Source organism: Benincasa hispida, chromosome 9, assembly GCF_009727055.1.
Source record: "Benincasa hispida cultivar B227 chromosome 9, ASM972705v1, whole genome shotgun sequence".
Lineage (NCBI taxonomy): Eukaryota > Viridiplantae > Streptophyta > Magnoliopsida > Cucurbitales > Cucurbitaceae > Benincasa > Benincasa hispida.
Window position 1 is genome coordinate 77,358,694 of NC_052357.1, and position 5,560 is coordinate 77,364,253.

A 5,560-nucleotide genomic window follows, 5' to 3' on the forward strand; every position below is an offset into this window, starting at 1 on the left:
TCGAAGGGAAGACTAAGGACACCATTAAAGCTCGTGAAGATTTAGAAAACTTGAATATAAGGAAGGAGTTTCACATACAAGAAATCGGTAATAGACGTGTTAAGCCTTATGCATTTTACACATTAACTGCTACTGAAAAAGTGAAATTTTGTACATTGTTTAAATCTATAAAGTTTCCTGATGGTTTTTCTTCCAATATATCCCCGTGTGTAAATGTGAATAAGGAAAAAATCTTTGGTTTAAAAAGCCATGATTGTCGTGTTTTATTACAAAGACTTCTCCACTTGGCATTCGACCATAACTATGCAAGGATATTTATACAACTATATCAGAGTTGTCTAATTTCTTCCATGGTCTATGCAAAAAAAAACTTTGAGCATACCAGAATTAGACAAAATGCAAGCTGATATAGTACTCATCCTATGTAAGTTAGAAAAGATATTTCCACCAGCATTTTTTACGTAATGGTCCATTTAGCTGTCCATCTGCGATGGGAAGCAAAATTGTTGGCCCTGTTGGATATAATTGGAGGTATCCAATTGAAAGGTATGTAAATTCTCTTATATTTTTCAAGTCTCACTTTTATGTTGTAGGCTGATAACACATGTGCTTTTGATATTATGTATTAGGAGCTTGTGATATTTGAAACAATATGTTAGAAACAAAGCTCGGCTAGAAGGTTCAATTGCTGAGGCTTACATCATAAATGAATCTTTAAACTTTTGTTCTATGTATTTACATGGAATTGAAACAAAGTTTAATAAAAGTGATCGGAACAGTGATAACATTGATGATGACAAGAGCAATAGTGGATTATCAGTTTTTTCTGGACATATACGATGGTTAGGTGGTAGCCAATTTCGAAAATAAACTTCTGAAGAGTTAGAGAAATCACATTGGTATACTCTAAACAATTGTGATGAAGTGGAACCTTATCTTCAGTATGTATCACTTATAACACTCATTTTATATTTGAAATATAAATGGAAGATTAAACTAACTTGTAAAGTATAGGGAGCATATGAGAGTACTTGAATCAAATAATGGACATGGTGATTTGCATAAGAGGCAACAACTAGAATTCCATGCATGGTTCAAAACAAGGTACACCCTTGAGTGTGGTCATACCTCTAAGTTAGATAAGTCTATATTACCTAAACATTGTCTTTTATGATTAGGCCCAAAGGTTGCATCGTGATAAAATGATATCTGAACCTCGCCTCGCTCTTGTGACATGCTATGTTTCCCCTATTCATTCCCAAGTAAAGGGTGGCAAGAAAGACAAACTTGCCAAGTTTGATTGATATGGTGCGTCAGTCTGCCGCTTTGACGAACCAACCAGGTCGCTGATGATTTGTATGCTCTTGCTTGTGGTCCAAATGATTGTGCTCGATCTTACAGTGGGTGTATAGCAAATGGAGTTCGATTTCATACAAAAGATCATGATAATCGTCAGACCATGCAAAATAGTGGAGTTACAGTGTTCGGTGATGATGAATCTGGGCAAATCATTTTCTATGGTGAATTACATGAAATAATAAGACTACAATACATTTATATGAAGGTATTTAATCTTCTTAAGTGTGTATGGTATGATACCAGTTCACGAAAAGGTCGAATTAAGATAGTTGATGGTTTTTCATCGATAAATACTCGTTATCGATGGTATAAAGATGAGTCATTCATCCTTGTAAGTTAAGCTGTACAAGTATTCTACTTAGATGATTACAAACTTGGTCAAGACCGGAAAGTTGTCAACAATTTCAATAGAAAAATGTGTAGGATATTTCAAAACTTGAAAGTGATGAAATAGAAATAACGGTAGATGTAACCATACTTACATGTTATCCTCGAGTTGAAGAAAACCTAGATTCACAAACATTTAATAAAGAAGATGTTGAGCCTTTGACTATTGAAGACCAAGTAGATTTACTTGTACAAGGTAATGAAGTAGCATCGACTAATGAAGAAGATTTTGATTTCGATCATTCTAGTGATGAGTTAATGAGCACACATTCAAATGCATCACTATATGATGAAGATTGTGACAGTGACGCATAAAACTATTTGTAAGGCTATACATAACTACTTGAACTTACATATATGTATATGAATCTTAGATTATTTTTTCTTTTATTGTTATGTTACAAGATGTCGTCAAGAAGTCTTGGACCTGGAAATTGTAGTAGGTTCACCTCAAGCGTCTCACAAGTAAACAACAATAATGAAGATTCTATTAGTGAGCAAGAAGTTGGTTCGATAAATTCAAATGTTCAAGGTAATGTGTTAATTTCTATGAATAAATATTCAAATTTCTTATAACCTTAAATGTACTAATATTTGATATTTCTTACAAAGGTTCTGGTACTTAAAGAAAAGGTCGAGGAGCGACTAAAGGGATTGCTCTAGAGAAGTATGTCAAATAAAATGGTCGTATTTCAATTAAAATTGAACTTGAAAATATAAAACCCATTTGTAAGAACTTGTTCAAGTTGAATTCTACCATTGGAAAAGAGGTATATGGAATAGTACCTCTTCAGTGTGAGCAGTGGTTAGATGTCTCTAGAGAGGAAAGAGGGGGATAATAGACTTTCGGTAAGTTAATTAGTTAAGTGATGTTGAATTATTTAAGCACACTCATTCTAATGCAAAGAAGAGAGGGGTGAATGATGAGGCAAAAAAGAAACATATAAGTAAACTTTTGTGTTTATATATTTTCTTTCTTATTTTACATAATAATAACTCTATGGCATATTTATTTTGTAGGATGAGATGCTGACATTAAAAACAACTTTAGAAGAAGCAGGTACACTTATTGAATATAGAGAAATCTGTGAACGAGTGTTGGGTAAATAGTCGGGGCATGTGAAGGGCAAAGGTTGGGGACCAAGACCAAGAAATGCTAGGAATGATGCAAGTTATCAGCATGCTAAAGAAACAAATGCTCAAGTTGCACATTTGCAAAATGTAGTTGAATCACAACAAGCTGTGATTGAAGAAATATTAAGAAGGTTGACAACTCAAGAAGGGACGTCTAACATAGAAAAGAGTTCGGAACAGTCGAATGATAGTTAAAAGGTAATATTTATAAAAAATTCTTCTTACAATTCTAGTTTGTTAAAGTGTTGGATTAGTTAAGTGTTGAAGTGTTGGATTAGACATTCTTCTTACAATTCTAGTTTCTTCATGTTAATGGGCTTTGTTTACTTTTGTTGATATAGTGATCATGACTTCTATGAAAATGAGTTATTTTGTTGATAGAAGGTGATTGTGCTTTGAAGTGTTTGTCCTGAATTTGATATTAGGAATTAGGTTTTTTTTATTTCACTTGATATAAGTATTTGGAAATGTTCTATTATTGTTGATAGAAGATGGTTATGTTTTTCAACTCTCTCCCTCCTCCCTCCCTCATTTAATATAGTTATTTTGATGGCCATGTATGGTTGTTTCTATGTTAGTGGGGTTTGTTTACATTTGTTGATATAGCGATCATGACTTCTATGAAAATGAGCTATTTTGTTGATAGAAGGTGATTGTGCTTTGTATTGTTTGTCCTGAATTTGATATTAAGAATTTGGTTTTCTATTTCACTTGATATAAGAATTTGGAAATGTTCTAATATAGGTTTATAGGTGCGATCGGAAGGAAATCTGAACAGACATCCTGTGAGCGAAAGTGGATCATTCCAAATCTCATTAAGAATGAACACAAACAAATATAGTCTTACACGGAAACGATTATGCATAATCAAAAATTAGATCATGCTACTTAATATGAAGATACAAGGGATAGAGTATGCAAACCTTTGAAGAACTCTTCTTCAAGTATCCCTTGATCGTTCAACAAATCGTTCAATCAGCATGAATTCGAACATAACGATCAAAACATGATCTCAACGAACGTCTGAATGAACCTCGATCCTTGAATAAAATTAGAACACCACCATAATGGTTACCTTGGTATTCTCGGTGTGAGAATCCAAGAGTTGTAGGTTCTGTATGATTTTGGATTGAGGAAAATAGGAGGTAGATGATCGAGTAAATGGGAGATAAAGGTTGTCTATCGTATAGACGAAATACTCGATCGTTTAGTAAATGGAAGCCTATCATATAGACTTTGCTACTTGATCGTGTAGCAACGATTAAGCAAGTAACTATTGTATCGTAAACTCGTAGCTCGATTGTGTATGCTCTTTAAACTATCGTTTAGTAAAACATTTTTACTTCATAGCCTTTTTTTGTGAGATTATTCCGAATGAATCATCAACTTAATTTTGGAAAATCATTTTCCTTTTTATCTCACAGTTACCATAAAAATTCCAATAACCTCCCACTCAATTCAGTTAATAGAAAAAAAAAAGAATAATTAATTATCATATAATTAATATGTTATAAATAAATATAATAACCAACTTATCATATTATATTTATAACATACAGTTTTAAGATTTCATCATATGAAACATATAAACCATAATCCTTTTTCTATTATATGGTATTTAATATAAATCATATTTATATTAAATCCTTCAATTTATGTATCTAATACATCATATCAATTATATCATATATAATTTAATTAATTTAATTATATCACATATAATTAAACTTCCTCTTGTTAATTTGAACACTTCAAACTAACCCAAAATCTGATTCTCAACTTGAACCCATTGAGTTACCAAAGAAACCTCATGGACCTGTAGCTTGAAGCTCTAACAGTACGTGAATAACTGATTAAACTCTTTAATCACGAGATTCACCATCCGTTAATTGTTGATCACTCCACTAAAGATCGACAGTTGCACTCTTCGCACTACAGATATATTTCTATGTCCATATGACCAATCAATAATGTGATGACCCTTCACAAATCGCTCGTAAGTACAACTAGGTCCATTCACCGTTTTGCCCTATGTAGTTACATCTAACATCTTAAGTACCACTTATTCTTCTAATGAACAATAAGTCATAGTTCTACTATGACTAAGTCCTCTCAGGCCAGGAGAGGGTGTGGCTACTATGTTCAAGACTCAGAATCAACCCTTAAGGGAGTAATTTATCTACTTACCCCTACTTCGAGGAAGGAGTGAATTTCGTCTTGTGTAGCTGAGTTCCTAGCTCCCCAATCAGACGAATCCCCAAAATGGTAGGCTTGTTGAGTTGGCAATCTGGCCACCCTTACCCATACAAATCAAAGGACAGCCCTTATAGGCAGGAGTTCCCAACTCACTCAAGATTAAGGTCATGTCATCTATGGTCGTTTTAGTGAAATGTAAGTCTCAATTATCAACAGCGTTATTTAAAGAGACTAATCATCTCATGGTCCGGTCTTATATAAACTCTTTGTATAGATACCCCCGCTCGCATGTGTCCACAAGAATGGTCAGGATCAGACCATTTGTAGCACTTTACAACACTTGTAATATCTACAAAGTGGGTCGTATCCGTAATGTCATCAGGATAAGGTATCTTTTCTTTATCCATCTACTACAAACCATTTAGGTTATTACTTAAGGCATGATCCACTTGTATGACTCCACATACATGCTTAAGTTACATGA